Below are 23,254 nucleotides of genomic sequence, written 5' to 3' on the forward strand. Positions count from 1 at the left end.
AAGCAAAACAGAGGAGGCGGCAGCCTGGATCTGCCTATTCCTATAAGGAGCAAATCTGCTCCCAATAAGGTGCATGTATAGACCCATTCCCAGAGATGGCTTATTGCACAGTAATCCTAAATCACATTAATAGCATGTGTAGCTGCACCAGGTGTAACATCTCTCAGGCTTAATACTATAACACATCCTTCACTAACCTGTGATGGATTAGAGTACATACCCCCTCTCCCTTCTCATCTTCCTAGATCTGTACAGCAGAGAGAGAGCAGAGGATGATGGAACCTGTTTAATTTAATGCAATGCTGGTAGTTTTAGAATCAAACTATGATTGCTTACATCCCCAGGGGGTTAATTAATCCCCACGAGATTAAACCAGATGCCAGCCATTAATGTCAGTAATAGTCTGTCAGCTAAATTTCCCAAAAATTCCACTTTGGAAAGGTATCCTGTAAAGTGAGGTTTTATCTATTAAACTGGTTCGATATATTAACAATGGACATTAACAAAGATCTAGGGATTCATTCAATAGAGGTCTGCAAACTAGGGGTTCGACTCATATAGAGGGATGGTGGCTTCAGCGTGTCTAGTCTGAAGTCTCTTCCTTGGTACTACACAGGTCAGAATGGTAAGTGTCCACCACCGAGTCAGACATGGGATGTGGGTATTTTTCTTATTAGTCCCACTACTTGCTGCTTCTTTTCTGCATTGCTTTAATCAGCATTTCATGCCTAGTCTTGTTACTGTGACATCAGTGGCAAAACAGACTTGAATAGAAGTGTGAACAGTCTTTTTTGTGAAGGTTGCTCGACTGCAAATGCAGAAGCAGATTGTCCAGACTTGAAACTGTGTCTATCCAAGTAGACAGAAGGAAGGGCAGGGGGCATTAACCCACTTTAGTTAACATGCATTAAATCTAGTACCTTTGGGCATTTATACACATACATTTTTATTTTCTGATGCTCCAGAGATCTGGCACATCAGAGCAGACTCAATTAATCGAGTCTGCTTCACATGTGAGCCAATCTGCACTGCACTGAGTTGCATGCAGTTGTATAAGTAGCAAAATGCACATCAGTGTGCAGAAAATGGTGGTGGTGCTCTTTTGAACTAAAACTCTTTTGATGTGTTTTAGTCCAAAAGCACAACACCACCGTTTTCTCAACACGGACTTTTAATAGTGACCAGCGGTGTGGCACAAGCGCATGTATAAGTGCCCTCCATTGTGAGTTACTAGGAAACTGCACATTAGTCCAGTTTAATGCGCATTAACTAAAGGGCACGGTTTGTAGTGGCACTTTAATGCACATTTGCAAAAGCACACTTAATGTGCATTAAAGCATCACTAAAAAAAAAAAAAAAAAAGAGCTAATGCACATTAAGGGACACATATAGATGTGCCCTGAAGAGGTAATAATTGCCTTGCCTGCTGCCTAACTATAGGTTAACACAGCTTACCTACCTCTCTCTGTCTGTACTCAGAGTTAGTCTTTCAGTGTATTAAAAAGCTCATACAAACCAACCATGCTCCTGTTCTTCCTACTGAGTCAGACTCCCTTGTCTGGGCTTCATCTCCCATGTTACCTCACCTCCCTACTACTTAAAGTTAAAAGATAAATACAATTAAACCAGCTCACATCATCAACCAAGCAACAGCTTCTAATTCAGTACCATTTGACTCATCTTTAAACCAACCTCTCTTTTCCAGCAGCACGATAAAGTAGTTGGGTCCTGCACTCCATTCTGAAAGTCCATTTATCTGGACCAGGGTCAAGAAAATTTCAGCAGTTTTGGGGCCTGCATGAAAAATGCCCGGCAGCCACCCCTGGTCCAGTAGAGGAAGGGAAATCAAACCTGACTGTCTCTGCTATTACAGCATGTCAAAGGGAGAGAGAGAGAGTCTCACATTTGATGAGTGTCCTTGACACATGATTGCTCTTTTTATATGCCTGTGAATTGGGAGGTCTAGGTGAGGCTGAAATGAGGTAAATGATAATGTTATTTAACATGCATGGCTGAGCCAGATGGAGCTTCCCACTGTTTTGCTTGAAAGGGTAAAGCAAAGTTCATGAATGAACTCTGGGAAGCGATGTGACCTGAAACGTTTTTAGACTGATATGGCAAATGCTGTGAGCAATACATTGAATTTAAGCTGCCTTTTTCCATACCATGCGTCTTTTTTTTTTTTGTTTTTTGTTTGTTTTTTTTTTAGCTGTAACCTGGATTCAGGATTTGGTATGTGATCCTCTGTACCTGTACCATTGGCTAGAGAGGAAAAGCATGACAGCCTGAATGCAGCTCTTGGGTGGTAGGTGAAGGAAACCCATGTAAAGTAATATATTGGCTTACCTTGTCAAGGTAGCTGTGACAGTTGCTTCTGAGAGTCAAAACCATGTCGGCTCCTGGATAGGGCTGGTTGGGAATTTTACAGCAACATGTTCTCATGATGGAAAATACCCACCTCAATGCAGCCAAAACTTTTTCTGGAATTTACTGGTTTAAATTGGAAAGTTTTATTGCAGTTGAAATAGGACTTCTGGTTAATGGCTGATAGAAAAAAGACTCTCGTTTACCCCGGAGCAGGAAATAGTTCATAGAAACATAGGAAATTAGGACTTGAAAGGACCTCATAAGGTCTGCTCAAAAGAAGATGATGCAACCGGGGGTGCCTCATGAGTCCCCCTGCTGCAGGCAAAATCATCCCAGCCAAGAGTCTGTCCAACCTGCTCTTGAGCACTTCCAAGGATGGAGAGTGCATAACTTCTCTAGGCAACCCGTTACAAAACTTGACCACTGTCGGTGTCTGAAAATTCCTTCTAATCTCCAAACTAAAATTTGGAGTTTAGGAGGAACTGCTGAATCTTGAAGCCATTAGCTCGTAGTCCTGCCCCCTCTGATCATAAATATCTTCTCCAAGTTAGGGCAGTGGGATTTGAGAGTTGCTGGGCACATACGTATTTGAATTACTTACATACTGGAACAGCTCCAGCAAGGAAGGCAGAGGCTGCCTCCATAGCAGTGATGAGCATACTCCCTTCCGATGTGGGAGACTGAGCTTCAATATTGTTTTGAAGGAGCAAGGACTTAAGCCTAAACCTCCTGCACCCTAGATGAATGCCCCAAGGACACGACTCTCAGGTGATTTGGAAAGAGTGAGACTGTCGCTGACACCATCCCTCCCTCTCATCCAATTCAGCCCTGAAAATCCATTAATGCACCTACTTTTGTATAACACTATTGTCTTACCCTTCAGATCTCCATCAGATCTCTTTGGGGCACGCAAGATCTCTCAGCATACTGCAAATAAGTACATTGCTTATGTTTGCAGTACTAACAGCAGCAGGTTCTCGACCTTAGCAGGGACTCTAAGCCCTGGAGATGCATTAATAAGAAGGATCTCTACATTAAGACCTTTGACTTTTATGACCTCAGGCCATGATTCTTCTCAAAATCTGGGTTCAAAAGGTGGGAGGTGAGTGGAGTTAGCACAGACATCACCCCAACCTGCCCCAGAGAGGTGTCAGGGCAGCATCGTCCACTGTCCTTATTTGCTTTCTATTGTAGCAGCCATCTCCTCCCTGAGGTTTTCAATTTTCACATGATGCAAGTTTAATCCTCCCTAGTGCCAGGTTGGAAGCAGTGCACTGTAAAACAAGATAATGACACACTTCCTTCCTCTGCAAACCGTACCCCAGTTAGGAGCTGCTGTGTTATTTTAAAAGATTTAAGTACTGAGCGGGTGCCTCTCTGTGAGTCACAGATACTACTTTGGAGACTAACAGGCTGTGAAGCCCCAAAGTTGGTCTATTAACTTCAGCTAACGATACCTTCCCGTTGAAGGGAGGTTGGCTTTTTCTTTTCCCTTCATCTCACTGCCTTGTAGAAATGTCTGACAAGTAATTAATGGCTCAGAGCACGCCTAAAGCTTTCATCAACTTCCTTTGACAGAATAAGCCTGGATGATGTGTGTGAGCAAACGAGCTCTTCTTCTCCATTGCAGTTTTAATTTCATTGGCATGTGCTGATGCCCAGGTGAGATTCACGAATTCAAGTGGCATCTCAAGTGGGAATGTTGTAAAAGCTCAGACTCATAGAAAATGAGGGGCAATTTGTGCCGAGTGACACCATAATAACGTGCATCGCCCATGTGGCTCACTTTCCAGTTCCTCCCTAGAGTTTCCCACCAAGCAGTTATACGAGTGTGGACGCACTGTGCTGGTACTGCAGGTGTTGCGGTTGCTCCCCGGCATTCAGTCTCGTGGCTCTTCCTCACTCTCCTGCCATGCTTTCATGGAAAAATAGATATATTAAGAAAGAACACAGAGCTTGGGAAGTGGTTTTTCAAAATTGCCTTCAGGGGTTGACTGGAGTTTCTTTACAGGGCTCCTACCTCCCCCCTTCTCAGATGTTGCTTCCCCTCAGTCTTGAGTAAGTACTTGGCTCTAGAGTTGCTCGGCTCACCGTTCACGTGGCACTCACTCCCTGTCATGGCTCCGTTTCCTCTGGTTGGCCCCTGCCCTGGGGGCAAGCTGCCTCTTCACCCTGCTTCCCTTTTATTTTTCAGCTCCTCCCACAGGAGCCAATCCACCCTGGCCCTGCTCGCATGTGCAGCCCTACCAGAGTCTGGGCAACTCTTCACTGGGAACACCTGAGTTCCTGGTAGTCCCACTTTTCCTGCCGTGATCCTGCCACGGGCAAGTTTTTTTTTCCCTTTTGTTCCCACTGGCATATCCCCTTTTCTCTCCATAACAGGCACCATATCGAGTGCCGTGTTACAATGTTCTTGCCACACACGGCAGAGGATATACTTCAAGATCAGATTTTCGGGCTATAGTTGAAGCCTGGAGTTAGGCATTATATCTCTGAAGTTCAGATTAATAGCAGTAAACAGGAAATGCAGTAGAAAAAAAAATCTTCAAGCCTTTTCTCTGTTTTCATTCAGGCCAGGTCTCCCTGAACAGCTCCTGGTGGATATCAGGCATCTCCAAATCTATTCTTGAACTGAACTTTCAACTGATTGTGCCAGAGCTGTATGGGGAGGTATAACAGGGTTCACCCCCAGGTGACAGTGGCTGCACCAGCAGCTCATGGTCAGGGATTCCTGTAGTGGACAATTACATTACACCTCATTCTGTCTCACTGAAGGACCACAGCAAATAGCATTGCCCCCATTTTACAGATGGGGAAACCAAGGCATAGAATTTGATAAAGCAGTTGTGTTCCTAATTCCTTCAAGTCTTTATAAAGTGGGATTCCTTAAAGTCTTTATAAAGCCAGAGGGATTAAGGTAGTGCATGGAAACTGTGGAAGAAGTCTTTACAAAGACAGAAATAGAAGCTAGCTCAGCCAGACTCTGGACACTTGAGAGCACAACCAGCCTTATTTCAAGGAAGAGAAGGCAGGGGAAGGGGATAGAGCCACTCTTAGGGGAGGGCACGGAGTTATGGAAACAACCTTGATAATGACTGAGCTTTCAAGATGGAACAAACATAGAAGGCAATATCTCCTTGCAGTGGTTGAACCCGCAAAAATCAGTTTACACTGGTGGCACCAAGGTTCTCATTGTAGAAAATAGTCCTGTGCAATTTGCTGTTTGCTTCAGATGAGTTTCTTTTAACTATCTTCAGCATTTGCATCTAATTTGTGGCTGCAGCATTAGCGCAAAGTCACTAATGAATAATGAGGAGCTGAAGGCTGACCTGCAGGAGACCACCGAATTGAATATTGTGTCTGTCTTCAGATTTAACACTATTAAATAAAACTATTTGTCCAGTCACTTGCTTTACTAGGGAATTATTCTCTCACTGCTCTATCCAATCCCACAGAGACCAATTTAGATAGCATTAATTAGTCATTTCCTAGATCAAAGCCCTTAATCAAACAAATAAAGATAGTGGCTGCATTGTGCTATTCAGGGCCGGAAAATATTAGCCCTCACGTCTACCTTGAGAATGAAGGCAGCGGAGTAACTAGAGCAAGCAGGAAAGAAGTTCTGATAACTCTATGAATTGGTAGCACAGACTGGTTTCCTGGATGGTTAGGTCAGAGTGGCACATGGTCCTTTCATGTCATACTTACCAGCTTTGCATTTCAGGAATCTAAGTACCACGGACATATTTAAACACAAGTATATAAAAACCATGACAAAATGTTAACTACCATGGAGATAATCCCTTCTTGAATTTTTTTTACCAACTGTCATGCCAGGTTATGACCACACAGCTGTGTGCAGGCGAAAGGAGTAAAATAGATAAACTGATGTCTCCAGCCCTTCTCCTCCTACTAACTGTGGGCAGAGGGAGAGGGTAGCACTGACTGGCCGACTGATGTGCTCGCCTCGTCAAGCCGGGGAACAAGAAGTGGATGGAATGAATTTTGGTTTCTTCCCTTAGAGTGGTCAGCTGGTAGTAGTGGGTTTGAGGGGCAGAGCAATTTGCTATCCATCAGAGCTGGTAATAACCATTATAAATCACCCATAACATTTGTTTGTACCTTTTTCTTTTTTTGCTCCTGGGGGAAAACCTCTGAACACAAGGAGTAGATAATTGCCTCAGGGGGCAAAGAGTGAATAGGAAATGTCTTAGGCTATGCTTCCTTCTCTAGTATCCATGCTGGGAGCAGAAGAACAACACACCACATGATACAACACCATGTAGCTGTTAATGAATTCACCCTCAAGTCTCAGGTGTCTGATTCAATCAGTGAGATTCCCTCATTTGCAAACCCATGCAGAAGGAATACAAGCCTTTTTTGTTTTTATTTTCAGTTTTTTGGGGAAGGGGGAGAGAATCAACAACACTCTGTAGAGCAGTGGCCTGAAACATGCCTCTCCTGCCACTTCCCATTGGAAATCTGACAGCTTTAGTTACTGTGATGTGGGAATAATGATGTGAGAAAAGGAGTTGTCAGAGAAGATCTGTTCTCTTCTTTCAAGGAAACAGCACACTTTATTAGCGCTCTGTGGCTTCTGAAATATTTTTAGAAAGTTGAATTAGATCTAGGGCTCTATGTTCACCTTACTAGGGAATTTTCTTCACAAGGAATTTACCAGTAAAAAACCCCAAAGCACCCCCCCAAAACTCATGTGAATGTTAAAGGTCAAAACCCAGGTTTCTATGCACACAGAGCTTTGCCATATGAACCTGTGCACATGAAGCATATTTTACTTTCTCTGTGCTGAAGGCTGATGCCAGGATTTCCCAATCTTCATGGATCAGCATGTACCCTGGTGGTAAAACTTTTACCTGAAAATTGAATTCAGATGTATACTGCAGGTGGAAACAATACCTGGCCAGTGAAAAAGTACTTGTAATAATTCTTTCTTAAAAAAAAAACAAAAAACCCCTCATGGTTTTAAACTAAATCTCACAATTTCTGAATAGTTGGGATGGATAATATGGCTGTGTGAAGCTTCAGTTGCTGATTCGATTCGGAGGAGATTTGGCCTGATTCAGCAGCTGAATTAAATCAGGAAGCCCATTAATCTCTCCAAATCAAATTGGAGGCTACCGATTGGATTCAGAGAGATTTGACAATTTGGCCATAGACACAGCTTTATATGTTTTTTCTGTGTACCTCGAGGTACCCTGGCTCCGCACATAATACCTCCTGGGTCTGGGGGGGTACCCAGGGTCCCCCCACAGCTGACTGTTGAGCTGGAGAGGGCACAAGGGGTCCCACACACTCAGTGGCGGACCCAGAAGTGGACCAGAAGTATTTTGCTGAGCGTGTGGGGGACCCCCCTACAGTCCCACGAGCTGCTCCATCCACCCCACCATCTCAGCATTCATGAGCTGTGCCTGGTACCTCAAGGTACGTAGAAAAAACAGATAATGCTGTATCTGTCTTCAAATCGCTGATTCTCCAAATCAACATCGAATCTCCAGATTCAGGTTCAGACAATTTGGATCACTATCCTAACTTGATTCAGTCAATAGAATCACTGTTCCCCAAATTGGGCTGAATCCAAATCCAAATTGAATACTACCCACTTCGCACACCCCTAATGGATCATACTGGGCAGGTCTACTGTGCAGTATGGGCACATGTCTACACATTCATGCCCATACTGTGCAATATATATGGAAACTTGCACTGACTTGAGTGTAAATTTGATACTGTTAGTCTTACCTCATTAGTCTTACCTCAATCCTGGGGAAGCTCTTTGAGAAAATTATCCAGGAGCACATCTGCAAGGGGCCAGCAGGGGAATTTATGCTTAGGGGCAATCAACACGGGTTCATTCGAGGCAGGTCCTGTCAGACCAACATGGTGGCCTTCTATGACCAGGTCACAAAAGTCTTGGATGCAAGTGTCACGGTGGATGTAGTCTTCCTGGACTTTAGGGAGGCCTTCGACAGTGTCTCTTACCCCATCCTCATTAAAAAATTAGGTGTCTGTTGTGTTGACACCTATACAGTCAGTCGGGTCACAAATTGGCTGGAGGGCCGCACCCAGATAGTGGTGGTGGATGGGTCATTTTCAACCTGGAGAGATGTGGACAGTGGGGTTCCCCAAGGCTCAGTCCTTGGGCCCGCACCGATCAATATCTTCATCGGTGATTTGGACGAGGGTGTGAAAAGCACCCTGTTCAAGTTCACAGATCACACTAAGGTGTGGGGAGAAGTGAGCACGCTAGAAGAGAGACAGGCTACAACTAGATCTGGACAGGTTACAGAGGTGGACAGATGAGAATAGGATAGGTTTCAATACAGACAAGTGCAAGGTGATGCACCTGGAGAAGAAGAACCAGCAGCATACCTACAGGCTAGGGAACTCCCTTCTTGTCAGCGCAGAGGCAGAGAAGGATCTTGGAATTACTACTGATTCCAAGATGAACACGGGTCGGCAGTGTGGGGATGTGGTCAGGAAGCCCAACCGTACCTTGTCATGCATCCACAGATGGATCATGAGAAGGTCCAAGGAGGTGATCCTCCCCCTCTATGCAGCACTGGTCAGGCCACAGTTGTAGTACTGCATTCAGTTCTGGGCATCGCACTTCAGGAGGGATGTGGCCAGCATCAAGAGGGTCCAGAGGAGGCCACTCGCATGGTCAGGGGGCAGCAGGGCCGGCCCTACGAGGAGAGGCTACGGGACCTGAATGTGTTCAGCCTCCACAAAAGAAGGCTGAGAGGGGATCTGGTGGCCATCTATAAACTTGCCAAGGGGGACCAGCAGGCAATGGCAGAGTCCCTGTTCCCCCGAGCACTACTGGGTGTAGCAAGGAACAACAGCCATAAGTTGACTGAAAGTAGACTCAGGCTAGATATTAGAGGCAGTACTTCACAGTCAGGGTGGCTAGGAGCTGGAACCTGCTGAGAAGGGTCCGTGCAGCTGGCTGAGCCAAGCTCACCGTCTCCTCAGTCATGGTGGGTTGGCTGGGTGGGGGCAAATTGGATGCGAACAGGTTGGGATTAGCGGCGGTTGAGTAGGGGTGGCACAAAAGCTTGATGGTTGTAAACAAGATGAATTTATTTGACTTACGCTTTAGGCGTAGGCAGTGATGTGTTCAGTTACAGTTACAACAATAGTGAACAACGAAGGGGTCTGTTGGCCCATGAGGTTCAGTCCGAAGACCTAGTCCCAGGGCTGGTCAACAGCTCATTAATGGGGAACACAAACAATGAAACGAAGAACTGTAACACGCTGTACACGGTAAGTTGCGGGACGCCAGTCCCGTAGGACGACAATGAAAAGCGGTGGTGTCGGAAGCCGAAGTCAAAACCAGGTGAGTCAAGCCGAGGTTGCAAACAAAGTTCAATGGATGATCTGGAATCGTAGTCGGTAGTCAGTGCCAAGGTAAGTCGGAAGCCAGGTGAACAGAGTCAAAGCCGTAACACAGCAAGTAATACGAAATACCAAACAATGGAGGCAAAGGAGGAGATCGATAGGCCCTAAAGCCTGACTGAGAGACAGTCCCTGCAGCTGCAGCAGCAGCCTCTGTCCTCAGCTAATGTGATCTCCCCCCAAGGGAGGGGCTCAACAACTTTTAAAGCAGTCCTGTGGCCAATCAGGCTGCTTGACTGAGTGAATTTTCCAGAAGGGAGACCTCATTCCAGTTAGTCTCTGAGCATGCCCAGCTGCAAGCTCTGTGAGGCAACTGAGTCTGCGCCAGAGAAAAACTAGGTCAGGCCTGAGTGACAGGCCGACAAGTCATGAAAAGGGCACCTGCAAGGTGGTTGGACTAGATGATTTGCTTAGGTCCCTTCCCACTGTACCAACTATGAAACTATATATTTGATACCTGCCATCATGCAGGTATCAAATTTATGCCCGATTAGTTATTGGGCAATAATGCACACGTAGATGCCCTACTGCACAGTAACACTGTGTGTGTATGGACTAACTTTAGTCCCAAGGCAATCCAAACACAGTGTAAATGCACGTTAACACCTGCACATGTAGATGCTGGCCTATACCTGCTTACTGAACAGTAATTTACTGCGCAATAACTTTAAGCCAGAGCAAATGCACATGTAGATATGGTACTGAGTATATGACCTCGGAGTCCCACACACTGTACTGTCCCATAGAGAATTCACCATAGGTCTTTCTAAATGCTATTTTTTCCTAGTCCTAAAATAAAGGTAGATATAGGCAGCAAGCACATGGGCCAGACCCTCAGGTGTCATAAATCATGGCATCTTCCCAACCTTCAATGCAATTGTATTGATTTACATCAGCTGACAACTTTGAAACATAATGGCTTGATACATAATCTGTTTCGCTGAGCTTGTCAACAACAAGAAGTAATAAGCATCAGTCAGGTCATATCACATAAGTCACCAAAAAGCTTTAAGCTATTAATGCATTTCAATCTTTACTTAACAGGGACCAAATTAGTGCTAATGGTTCTGCATCCCATTACTAATCCCCTAGAGCCCAGTGGTCACCCTTGCAAGAATTTTAATGAGTACCTTCTTGGACTGCTAAGCAAGATGCCCACACCTTATTTTTGATTCTAGACTTGGGTAGCTGGAGCCCAAAAAACCTAGTTGGTGAGTGCAAGAAAGGATAGTTGCCCTGACCCATTCCAGTCCCCTGCCTAATCACCCAGCAGCAAACACATCTTTAAATGATATTACACATCAATTCCATTAGCTGCACTATATTAGACACTTATTGTAGCTTTTTAATTGTGCAATAATTTTGATAAACATGTATGTTTCCATCAGGCCGAAAGCAGGGATCACAGAATAACCACACAACTTAGAATACTGTTGCATGTACGGTGATCAAGTAGGTGCTCCAGGTGAAGGTGCACATGTATGCAATGGGGTGAATACTTATTTAAAAAATTCTCTGCTGGCAGTTTGAGTCTCCATATCTCAAGGCTCATTTCTGATTGTCCAACTCTTCTTGCTAATGGACTGCCTTTCAGGCAAGAGCACCGCCAGACAGATGTAAGCTTAGGTTGTGGTTGAGAAAAGTAAGGAAAGAGTATAGACCATTTGTGCATGCAGGGCTGAGGCCAATCCTAGGCCTTGTCCTAGAAGGACAGAGTACTAGGAGCAACAGCTAGAATGTGATCAGTGCAGCTTGAGCACTGCTGAGAGAGTTTTTTGGAGAGGAGAACAATCCATTGTGTGCTATTTGATTGCTTTGTACATGCAGCTCCCGGCAGGATGCTGCTGTTTTATATGAAAATGGGTCTGCAGCATTACACATTCTGAATAAATGGAACAGTACATGGCATTTTAGGATAGGAAGCGAAGAACAATGCAACAAGCAACTGACATTTCCCTAGGCAGAATATTGGAACCATCGCTGAAATCTGGCCAGGACACAGATGTTTAACACTGTGTAACAGGTTGTCAATGTTTGCCTGAAAATCTCACAAGCTTAGCTTGAGTTGATCCTGCCAGTGGGGAATGACAAGTGAGTTTTACTGACTCACGGTTGGAATGTGGCTCCTTACAAATATTAGTTGAGCTGAGAGAATATTGTTTTCTAACCACTAATAATAAACCGGTGGGAAAAAATGGAGCTGCGGTAGGAAGAAGAGAGCAATTAAATATTCTGTTCATGTTCTAGTTTTTTACTGTATTGTTTCACCTATCACATGCCCCCAAATAAAATGTGCCCCTTGTTTCTGGGAAGGCAGAATGAAGGGGGAAAAAGATTTTTCTAGAGTTATGGCTGTGTGTAGCCAAGCAAGAGCCTGAAGTTCAGTTCACCCTCCATTTTCTGCTTACTCAGAAGCTGGGATTTTAACCCTTTCACAGCCGAAGTATCATCAGCTCTTGGCTACTCAGCCAAAAGCTGAAAGTATAGCTGCTGCTAAAAAGTGAACTCCATGCAGAGCTGAGCTGGTCTGAGTGTTGGCAGGGGCCGCTATGGCCACCAGGTGCTCTGGGACTGCAGTGCTTGCTCTGCTGGAGGTGTCCAGGGAGCAAGGCACTGTGCCCGGCCTGCTGTGCCGTGGCTTTCCTGATCACTCACTGCCTCCTGGGATGCTGGAGGACTTCAGCCTGTGTGGAAGAGCTGTGGAGAGTGATCACAAGTTAATGGAACAGGAACAAAGTTAGGTGGATTAGAAATAACCCTGCCCTGGAGTAGCATAACATTAAGATGAATAATGAGTGCTTTAACCCACTTAAAAGGTGTTAATGTGCAGCCAGTCCAGGGTTGAAGAGCTCCAAAAGTTGCCTAAAGTTAAAATGTATCAAGGTCCTCTGAAACCCTGTAGCTATCACCACAAACAATACTCCTACCTTCCCCAGTCATTTATGCCCATAATCCTGGTATCACCTTTGGTTTCATCCTTTCCCTAGAGCCACACACCCTGGGAGTAGATAAATCTTGTAATTCAGATATAACATCTCTAATATTTAGCATTTTATATGATCTCTGGCACTGTCCAGACCAGTTGAATGCTGCAAATACTGGGAAAGTTCTTAGTGGTGTGAAGCCCTGAGATGGTCCATGCTTAGTGTAGAAAGGATCCTTCAACAAATTAAGATACAAATCACCTAACAAGTAGGTGAAAACTGTTACTTTTCAAAGTTCTGCAATTTAGCCAAATTTGGGTGATTGTTCTCAAGATGGGGACAGGCAGGTCTCTGACACAAACCTCAAAAAAATTTAAGAGAAGGTGAAAACCTATTATGCACTTGGCTGATTATACATTTCTGGAATTTGGAAGAAAAATTCTCTCCTGCTGTTGACTTGGATAGTGAGAACTCAGTTGTGAAATCTATGTGCCTTCCCATACTTAAACCATACATAGAGAGCACAACACACAGCTACTGCATATGGACAGTAAGGATTTACCACTGAAAATGAGGAGGAAGATTGTTGGCAGGCAAGGTTCAGCAACTATATTAAGACCAAACAAGACCAAGTCATTCTACTCTGACAAGCTGATTTTTCTTACTGTGGAAATGTGTGTTAAATACCAATAAAAGTTGCTGCTCCCCTCCCCCCACATGCCCCTCCCCCCCAAATGTAAATGAAATACAAATCCATAATACACAGGTATTTCAAAAGCCCAGAAATGATTTAGGAGCTTCTGCGTTTGCTTAGACACTCTTTGAAAATCCTACCTACTGGGTGCATCTACACATGTGCTTAACTGCACACTAGACTAATTTGCTGCGGTGTAAAGTGTCACAGTCTACACGTGAGATGCTATTAGACCGTAGCAAATTAATTTTTGTAGTCAGAGACAATACTATCTTACAGTGGTGAAGATAACTACACCTAAACACACGTGTTAAGAGCTGACCCGGGCATAAATTACACCAGATCAGCCCAGGAAGCTGCATTGGCCCTTGCATACTCAGTAGCTGAGTACCGTATGGACTAGAAGCAGCCACACTTGACTTGTTAACATCCAATTGAACTCTGTAATGTGGTGCATTGCTAGAACCCTTAAGTCAGACCTAATACCTTGGCTGCCCATGCTGTCGTGCATTGCTCCTCCACCCATTCATTGTGAGGCACCAACTCAAGAAGAAGTCCAGCAAATTAAGGAAAACAAAGATTTCCTCATCCACCAGGACCTCAGCAATACCCCTCACCATTGCCTAAAAGTTGCACAAGACATTTTGAATCCACATGCTAAACTCCAACAATATGACTTCAACTGTGATGAAGCTTGGAAAACCAAATGGAGTTCACAGGAATCCCCAAATAAGCATCTTCTGGTGGATCCAACACAAAAGGTCCCTGGCTTTCATCTCCACAGCGTGCATGGACAACTCTAAACCAGGCTGCACAAACCATGCGAGATGCAGGTACTTGATGCACAAATGGAAAAGTAAAAACTCTCACGTGCAACAGTGGTCACCCAGAACAGAACATGGAACATATAAGGACTCAATGCCCAATCCAAAAATATGAAGGAGGTATCACAGCAATACACTCTGCTGCTCCTGATGCAATAGTCTAGCTCAACCACCTTAAATGTAGATTTAGAGTTGCTGTTCTGTATTTATATCAGTGATTTGAAAGCAGTAGCAGCCGCCAAGGCAGCAGGGGGTCAGACCCCTGTTGCCTAGCCATATAGATTCATAGATGTTAGGGTCAGAAGGGACGTCAATAGATCATCGAGTCCAACCCCCTGCATAGGCAGGAAAGAGCGCTGGGTACAGATGACCCCAGCCAGATGCCCATCCAACCTCCTCTTGAAGACCCGTAGGGTAGGGGAAAGCACCACCTCCCTTGGGACCCCATTCCAGATTTTGGCCACTCTAACTAACTGTGAAGAAGTTCATCTTAATGTCCAGTCTAAATCTGCTCTCTGCTAGCTTATGGCCATTATTTCTTGTAACCCCCAGGGCACCTTGGTGAGTAGAGCCTCACCTATTCCTTTCTGCACCCCCATGATGAATCTATAGGCAGCCACAAGGTTGCCTCTCAACCTTCTCTTGCAGAGGCTGAAGAGGTCCAGATGCCCTCGTCTCTCCTTGTAGAGCTTGGCCTGCAAGCCTTGAACCATATGAATGGCCCTTCTCTGAACCTTCTCCAGGTTATCCACATCCCTTTTAAAGTGGGGCGCCCAAAACTGGACATGGCTGTGTTCCTTGGACACTCTCATGCCCCAGCCATCCCCTCCACTATCCAACACTATAACCCAGAACCAGAACCTGGGGCTGACTCTCCCAAACCTGCTGTCAGCCTGGGGCTACTCTGCCCCAGCTCTAATTGTGGAGGTCCTGGCACCCATGTAGACACTGTGCCTGGGAGCAATTAACTCTGGTGCAAACTGGATTTAATTTATTTGCACATGGAGATGCACCCAATGTGGCTCACATTTCACATCATCATTTTTATCCCTCCTGCACATATTTTGTGGGGCCTCCTTTCACCTCTGGGAGAAAAAAAACAGAGCATCCTGATTCAACAGTGCCAGAAGAAGCGCATTGAGGCTGTTGGTGACATCGACCTGCACTGACATTTCAGGAGTCGGGGGGCATATACTGTACATAAAACAGCACAGCTTGCTACAGAATTAAAGCTGACTCAGAGTGGGAAACAAAAATAAACTCCAAGGAGCATGTCTTTTACATCCTCAGCAGACTCCAGTGATCCATAGGACGAGAGATGAGATGCTAGTACCTTTGTTCAGTAGCAAACCCGGATCTCAATATTTTCCTCCTAAGGGAAAGATTTGGATAGAATTCCAGGGTGAGTTTTCCTACAAAGTTGTCCATCCTCATGTCTCGTCCTTTGGTTTTGCCCAGGAAAGGTACAATCTAGAGTAGACAACTCAGGGATGTTTTCAAATCTCCTTCACTGGGGGTTTCAAGAGGAGGCTAGCAAACCACTAGACAGAGAAGAGCTGAGAGTAACGTTCTTGCAGGGGTTTGGCTGAGATGATGTAAGTTGGGACTGGCCCTGCTTTGAGGAGGAGTTTGGATTAGATGTGACCTCCTGAGGTCTCTTCCAGCCCTAATTTTCCATGATACTATGGCCCACTGAGATCCTTTCTAGCTTTCTGATTCCATGATTCTGACTTAAGCAACTTGCGACTCCAAGGATCATCTCCAGGGCAAAAGTTTCATTGACTTTAGTAATGCCATCAGCTCTCCCGCAAAAAAGATGCCAGCTAAGCCATGCTTTAAGAAAGCACCAAAACTCTGACTAATCTCACTCCTTAGTTAGCAAAAGTGTGGTCTCTCAGCCCCAGTTAATTTCAGTGATGATGAAAATAGACAATTTTCAGCATCTCAGCAAAACAACAGCAGGAATGAAAGGATTAATGAGAGCTGCCTCGTCACTCAACCCAGAGAAGGGAAATCGGCATCATTTTCCCATATTCACAGTTGCACAACATGTATCCAATTTTCATCCTTTCATCAGCAGCAAATAATTCAGATGTTTCCCATGCCTTAATTGTGCTTTTGTTTCAGCAATGAGGGGAAGTCATTATCAGTTTGATCTGTTGGCTAAATTCTCACCACATCTGTGTGGCGGCTCAGCATGGCGGGTGGGGGGCTCTGGGTTTTCTACCCATTTGCAGCCAAGTGAATAGGAGGAATTTCCCTGCCTGGGGGCCATATGTTTCCTGATCCATGAAAGGGGTCAGGTGGCTTTGCCTTTCAGGGCACACACCAGCCTCATAGCAGGGGCTAAATGTGACACTCTCTCAGGTGTGCTGCAGTGTGGAAGAAGGATCGATGTACACAGGCCTACCAATTCTTCTTTGTGCCTCAGTGAAATGATAGCAAAGCACCAGGGCTCCACGGACCTCATGACTACACTACTTCTGGGCATAGGACACCATTGTAGAGTACTTTGGTGGGTGCAGAAGTCCAAAGCTTTTTATTTGGTTGAGCCAACTGTGGCCGGTCCCTGGTGACAGATTGTCAGGCTACTTAACAGGCCACAGACTCTGGAATCAGGGCCTGGTCCTCACTGGGTTTCTTTCACAGAGTGAAAAAATAATCAGGGCTCGTAGTCAAGATGATATCTTTTATTAGGCCACCAAGATTTTTGCAAAAAAAATTCTGTAATTTACAGAGTGAGACATGGAGGGGTCTCACCCCTTCCCTACCAGTACCCTGCTGACCTGGTCTCTCCCATGACCCCAAACTTATCAAGCATATCAGGGACTGGGAGAACATCTGTTCACTAGGGCTCCCCAGGGGAAGGCTAGGACTAATGGTTATGAATTGCTAGAAGACTGCTTTAGAGTCGACATAAAGAAAAACTTTTTTACAACTGGAGTGTCCAGGCTCTGGAATAGACTCGCCCCAGAAGTGGTACCATCACCTACTCTGGATCTCTTCAAAAATGCCTGGATGCTCACCTTGCTGGGGTCATCTGAGCCCAGCAGTCCTTCCTGCCCAAGCACAGGGAGGCTGGACCTGATGATCTTGAGAGGTCTCTTCCAGCCCCTAACATGTATGAATCTATGAAAAAAAAAACAAAAACCCAAAACCCCCGACCACTCCAGACCTGATGCTTGTAGTGGGTTCAGGGCTAACTCACCATACAGAAACTTGCTGACCTTTTCTAACCCAAAATGGATTTCATATACACCAAACCCTCTCGAAGCCAGAAGGAGATCATTGTGGGAGGGGAAGATCTTCATGTATCCAGATAGGACTTACTCTTGGCTGCAAATAACCCTGCTCAAGGTTACCCTAAATTAGAAAAGCCCACAACGGTCCCTGGGCTTATGAGGTCTTGCTTCTTTTCTAGAAGCTCGATTTCAAATCTCATGCTGGATTGCAGCAGAAGTGTATCCCTAGATGTACATGTATACTGGGTTGATTGGGCTGGGTGGGATGCTGGTCACATCAGTCCCCTTATGTGCTGTTAGCTATGATCACTGGTGCACCCTGCTTCTCATGGGCAACTGGGCTCAAGCAGACCTCTTTCAATGCTGATCTTTCCAGACACTAGATTTAGGGTTATACAAGGGCAACCTTGCCTTCTTTGTTACCCTGAGTGCTCTGCCCAGCACAGAACATGCACTGACAGCTGCTAAAGATTTTAACAAAATTGAGTTAATTCTCATCATTCCCAAAATAAAAAAATAGCCCTAAAGTACACAGTTCTGTTCCATTTTCCCTTTCAGTGGCTGGCGCTTTTGAAATAATAATCTCATGCATTAGGAGTTCAAAGCAGCAAATACTTGCCAGAGCTCTTGCGCTCTCTCCCTGCATGCCTTTCATTTGTTCCCTAGCCCTGGGATATAAAGGAAAGTTATCTGTGAGAAAGCGCATTGCCAGCCTGTAGGATGTAGCTTTGCAGGTTGGATTTCACACATTGATCTTGTCCTGTGATAGTCTCTACAGGATATTGCAAATATTTCTTCTTGGGTTTTTAATATATGTCTTCTATGCATTTTTCTCCCCACCCTTTTAGAGGCATTGCCTACATGCTCTTTTGTTTCAAAGGCTTGCAATTCTCTTTCAGCCAGGAGGGGAAAGTCATTTGAATTCATTCAGTTTTAAAAACGATCAAGTTAGTTTCATACTCTCTTAAGTTCATGAGCCTGGTTCCTAGCAGGAATCTATTTTTACCAGGCAGTACTTTCACCACTAATTTGCTGTGGCTTCAGTACTTAAGAATGAACTACCACAATGAAGCAACAGGAGTTGCTTCACTTGTACTGCTAGTAGGTTGTTATCTAGTACTGCACTGGTCCAGAAGGGAACATGCTGAATATTTTGCTTGTCTGGGTTGTAAAAAGAATCAGCCAAGTAAATGTATATATACTAATAATGGCACCTACACGTTAGAATTAGGACTTATTAAGCAATGTGAATAACAAGCAGCAGCAACCATCACCCAGAACTCATCCAGCTTGCATTAACTTAGATGCTAAAAATGAGTGTTACTATTTGCCTTAGAAGACATGAAGCCTGTATTTCTCTCCACATTATTTAACAGATTCAATAGGAAGATTTGCAAAAGGGTGGCTAGCTTTTCTTTTTCATCACTTTTCATTTTCATGTAGAGCTGGGTCCCTTCAAGACCAGAAATAGAAAACTAGTAGTACCACAAATCAGGGACTTCTGACTAGTCTTTTGTTATTTTGATTGCTCAGAGAGACAGGCAGGACTTGCCCTTCCCACCACGGCCCCACATGGGGTCATTGCTGTAGCACCACTACAATCACAAAAGCACAAGGGATGGTACTATTTTGGTCCCTGTTAATATAGCATCTGAGCATCTCACAGTCCTTAATGTAATTATCCAAAGAGAACCCCAGGGAGGCAGGCTGATGCTACTATGCATTGGGAACTGAGGTGCAGAAAGACTAAGGCATTGCCTATAGTGACAGAGGAAGTCTGTGGTAGAGAAAGGAAGTGGATATAGGTCTCCCAAATTCATGCTGAAATCATTTGGCACACCTTCCTTCTGAAGGCACAAGGAGTGCAAAACAGCAACATTTTGGCTGTTCCACTGCTTGGAGTACCCTTCTGCCTCCTCCCTTTTATTTTTGTACACCCCGGCATAAAGCAGCCAGGATGGGCTAATAAGAAGTTATTTGTGACATCATTTGTGACATTTATTTGTGACATCATCATCATTTGTTTGTTTGTTCCAGGAAGTACAGTGACTTCACAACCCCAGATGATGCATCAAGCAGACAGCAAGCAGTGATGCTCCATCTAGCACCTCTTAAGGTACTTATACAAGTGACATTTTTCATGCAATTGGGCCCCTGAAAGCACTGTACGGCTGTGCCTTAACACATGTGCACAGCTGCAGAGTGCTTTTAGAATGGCTGATCATGTGAAAAATTAAGTCTGGTAAAATGAAGTATTAGATTAAGGCACTTGAAGCAGAGTGCCTATGGGGGAGCTTCTGTTGGTCAGGGTTAATTTTTCATACAGGGACACGGCTGGATTTGTGCTTGTGTCAGCAGCACCAGCCCAGCCCTATCCCCAGGGCTGTCAGAGAGGGAGGGAGAGAGCAGCTGGCAGCTGAACTGACTGATCCTTTCCCTTTCCCCCCCCTCCCCTGCTGACTGCCCTGAAGCTGGGGGGTAAGGGAGAGGCAGAGTTGGGGAAAGCAGGGGGTGCAGGCAGGTTCCAGCCCCCTTCCTCCCCTCCCCACCCCACCTCAACAGGTGAACATTCGTTGGGCTAAAAGGGGGCGGGGGGCTCTAACTCATGGCACTTTATGTAAAGCGCCACAAGTTAAAACGGGGCCCCGAGCATCTGTAGGCACAAGGACTATGGCTAGTTCTGGAGCTCACCTGCTCAAACATGGCCTGAATGGCAATGATCAATCAACATGTGAATGGGCTTGTCAGTAGGAATGACAAACTGCATAATGAAGGCCACCAGACTGATTTGAGATTCCTGTAGGATGTTGGGAAGTCAGAACTCTCCTGTGTTCCTTTGGTAGGAACAATCTGTCGAAAGGGCTGTGCTCTCCATAGATGCAGTAGAAGCCAGAAGAGGAAAAAGCTTTTGCAATTATAGTGTTATCAAATCCCCACTCAGTTTTGTCTCCTCCAGACTAAATAGCCCTAGTTCTGCAGCCCAGCCAGGCACTCCCCAGTCTGTATTTGTGCATATAAATTATTCTGTCCCGAGTGCCAGACTTTGCATTTGTCCTTGCTTAATCTCATCTGATTGATTGCAGACATTTTCCTGGTCTATCCAGGTCATTCCGGATCCTATCCCTGTCCTCCAGAGTGTCTGCAAATCTACCCAAGTTGGTGTCAACTGCAAATTTAATAAGCATGTCCTCAGTCTCATGAGCCATTTTAACATTGCCGTGCTGTTTTCAGTGGCAAAATCTCCAGTGCGCCAGCCTGATGGGTGATGCTAGGGGCTGACAGCCAAACTGCTAGGTCAATAGCCGCACAAGGCACTGCTGTCAAGCCGTGCAACTGCACTAAGTGGCTGGCTGCCACTCTGACGTGACATCATTTTGGTCCATTTCTTTTTCTCATGTGCTCATCAGGATGTGACACAATGGGAACATGCCAGGAGGCTGATGAGGTTCTGCCCACATCCAGTCAAGCAATAAAAGCCATGGACACTGGCCAGTTTCTTGCTGAAATGTCCATAGTGCTTAGTTTAAATACAGTGAAGAGAACAGGTTTGGATGATCATTGGAAAGTAGGGCTAGAAGGGACGTCATAAGGACATTTAGTCTAGCCCCTCTGCTCAAGGCTGGATTGTTTCTGACTAAACCATCCCAGCCAAGACTGTCCAACCTGCTCTGAAAATTTCCAGGGATGGAAACTCCACGGCCTCTCTAGGTAGCCTATTCCAATGCTTGGCCACCCTCGCAGTGAAAGCGGTGCAATGGGAAGTCTGAACCAGAAGCCCCATCATCCACACTAGAACAAGCAAAGCATGACCCAAGGCAAAGCAGAAACCTTGAAATCAACCAATGCCAGTACAAAGCCTATTGAGACTGTACCATCTGTTGCAGGTAGATCATGTCCGGCTGGTGTAGACCAGAGAGGCATCACCCTCAATTCAGAACTATAATGGCAGCTTGACAGAAGCTTGGGGCTTGTACTTGATGTCTGCAAAATGGGACAGGTCCAAACATTCATTCAGATCATTCTGGAGTTATACATGAAGGAAAGGCATGTGCTCATAAACAGGTGAGGACTTCCAGCTACCTTTTGATAGACCTGGGGTATTAGAAACAGCCCTTAATATTGAATCCAAGAGACAGAGGAACAGAAAAACTCTGCGTGGCTGACAACTTTGAGACTTATTCCTACCAACTAGTGACTCAATGCAACTCAAGCCTGAAAACTTTTGTGGCTTCTGCAAAACCTGTTTGTTGGCCTGGGCCTTTGGAGTGAATTAGGCTCCCTCTGAGTTGTCATTCATGGGTAAATTCAGAGGCAAAGAAAAATTTTGGGGCTGGACAGAGCTGCTCTTTGTTGGGCACCCAAAAAGCAGGGTTACCAAGTGCTGTTGGTGCCTCCTCTAAATCAACACCTGAGGCTGGTGTCCTGCTAACCTCATTCCAGTTAATGTCATGAGGAAAAGTACAAAAGCGTGAGTTTGAATTTTACCCCCAGTCAGTTATTGGTAACAGTTGGTTTATGGATCTCAGGAGAAACTTCAATGCCGTTATTTATGTAAAAGGGACTCGGGACCTGAAATGGATGCTTTCATTACATCTTTAGTTTGATGGATAGCATGTAAACAATCAAATGAGCTCGCAAGGCTGTTTGGCAGGAACACATAAGGAAAGGAAAACCTATTTAATGAAATTACAATAGGAATGACAGGAACATAACAAGCATCAATTAGCCCCAAAGCCTCATCACTTCTGTGAGGTTCATGAGCAGCAGCCCTCACAAATGCCTTCTCTGTCCCAATGTAATTGAATAGAGAAGGAGAAAGATTATGAGAGGAAGTAAAACAAGACAATTACAAGAAAATTGTCAATTAGCAAGCTGTTATTAAATATTTATCAAAATTACACAGGCTGAGGAGGGTCAGCATGGCTTCGGTAGCACTTATTTCTCATTGAATTGTTCCAATAGAGGCTTATGAGGGATTTACATAGTGCCTAGCTGTAAGTCAAGGTGAATTCTCCTGTAGTAGCACCATCAGAAGACTGCCACCCTGGGCTGACCTTGGAAAACAGTCCCAGGTTGGCCAGATGGAGGACTACTTTGAAATCTAAGGTGGCATAGATACCAAGAAAGAAGCCGTGGGTGAACACTTGGCAAGTGTTAGACCATGGTAGCCAAGTGAGTGACGAGACTTCATTTGACCCAGGGTGGCTACAGCCAGCACATAGGAATTGAAGGCATTTGGGGGGAATACATGCACAATAAGGCCCATAGCCCTCTGGCTTCTCATGGTAGCCCTGCTCCTTCTATGAACAACTGATCATATCCAACATATGGTGTTAACAGAAGGTACTCCCCAGGACCCAACAGGAGAACTTTAGCATATTTTAGCATTGATCTTAAATACAGTTGACTCCAAAAGGGAGGACACAGGAGTCAGATTTTGCACCTCTTTGTGCCTTGGATAGACATTTTCTAATGTGCAGGAGTGGGTAAGGTGTTAGGCTAGGAAAGAAAAAAAGGACTACTTTGTTGTAACAGTAGAATGGGAACCATTCATGCTCCTAGAGGTCAACATCCTTATTGATATGTTCATCAGTCTATGCAAGGCATGCAGGCTGAACATGTAGGTACACAATATCGTTCAATCGTTGTAGTAAGTCTGTAGAGTGGTGTAAGTGTGAAGAGGACCTGCCATGCATAGTAGCACACCCCAACTCATCCTAACCTAGGGTAGAAATACTCCTTGGAATGTCAGGTCTAACTATATACCAATATTTCATAGATTTCATA

The 23,254-nt window shown here is 45.0% G+C and overlaps 1 long non-coding RNA gene across 1 annotated transcript in view; it reads right to left on the reverse strand.

The window, feature by feature from the left end:
• Positions 1-5,217: 5,217 nt before the first annotated feature.
• The window catches only part of LOC109306394, a 24,575-nt gene continuing 6,538 nt past the window's right edge, over positions 5,218-23,254 (reverse strand). Inside the window, exons 2-3 of the long non-coding RNA XR_002099976.1 lie at positions 16,704-16,708; positions 5,218-5,260 (exon numbers count right to left, since the gene is read on the reverse strand). This is a non-coding gene — a long non-coding RNA (uncharacterized LOC109306394). The remainder of the gene's footprint in view (positions 5,261-16,703; positions 16,709-23,254) is intronic.

The sequence above is a fragment of the Crocodylus porosus genome, unplaced genomic scaffold, assembly GCF_001723895.1.
Source record: "Crocodylus porosus isolate Cpor-Errol unplaced genomic scaffold, CroPor_comp1, whole genome shotgun sequence".
Classification (NCBI taxonomy): Eukaryota; Metazoa; Chordata; order Crocodylia; family Crocodylidae; genus Crocodylus; species Crocodylus porosus.